Consider the following 830-nt stretch of genomic DNA (forward strand, 5'->3'; position numbering starts at 1 on the left):
ACTTGGCAGTGTTAGGTTAATGGTTGGACTTGATGATCTTAAAGGTCTTTTCCAACTTAAACGATTCTATGATTCTCATTTCCTCAGGTTGTGAAATAACCTGACTCCACCTACTGCATCTATCATTATAACATACCATTTAAGAAAATAATTGTAATATGCACAAATGCTTCATTCATCACAGTAGGTAGAATTCAGTGCCTGTGGCTATAGACTGCCCCATTTTTTTATCTATAAAGAAAGAGGGTTTTCTTAAGACCTCCGTTGTAGAACAATCACTGATGGATTGCATCTTCTTACACAAAGAAACAAGAATCTTAAATGCTAAGAACATCTACTCCTTTTTATAGGTTTTTCAGGCAATATCTGTAAAATGTTATTTATTTCTATTTCTTTGACCAGCCAAACACACTTTTTTAATAGAAACTTCAAGGCTACAAAGCCAAGCCTGACTGAGAAACAACAGAACTAAGACTGTTTGTACTACCTTGGTTTGGTCAACTAATATCAGGAATTTCACACACACACACACTTTTTTCTCTAAGTCTCAGCCTTCCCACTCTTACTCTGACCCAGTGGCTGCTTGTCCTACTTGATTTCCTTGACTCTCAGCAGCTTTGCCTGGTTGCTCCCAAACTCCAGCCACTTCTCCCGGATGCTCTCAGCCCTCTCCCAGCTTCATACCCCATTTATATATCCCCTGAGGCGGCTGCCTCCCTCTGCTCTTTTCTCCCTAATGGATGCAGGTTTTTGCTTTTAGAATTCAAATCGGGCTGTTCTAGGATTATTATTAATTATTATTATATTATTATTATTATATTGTTATTATT

The sequence above is a fragment of the Aptenodytes forsteri genome, unplaced genomic scaffold (assembly GCF_000699145.1).
Source record: "Aptenodytes forsteri isolate BGI_AS27 unplaced genomic scaffold, ASM69914v1 Scaffold15, whole genome shotgun sequence".
Classification (NCBI taxonomy): domain Eukaryota; kingdom Metazoa; phylum Chordata; class Aves; order Sphenisciformes; family Spheniscidae; genus Aptenodytes; species Aptenodytes forsteri.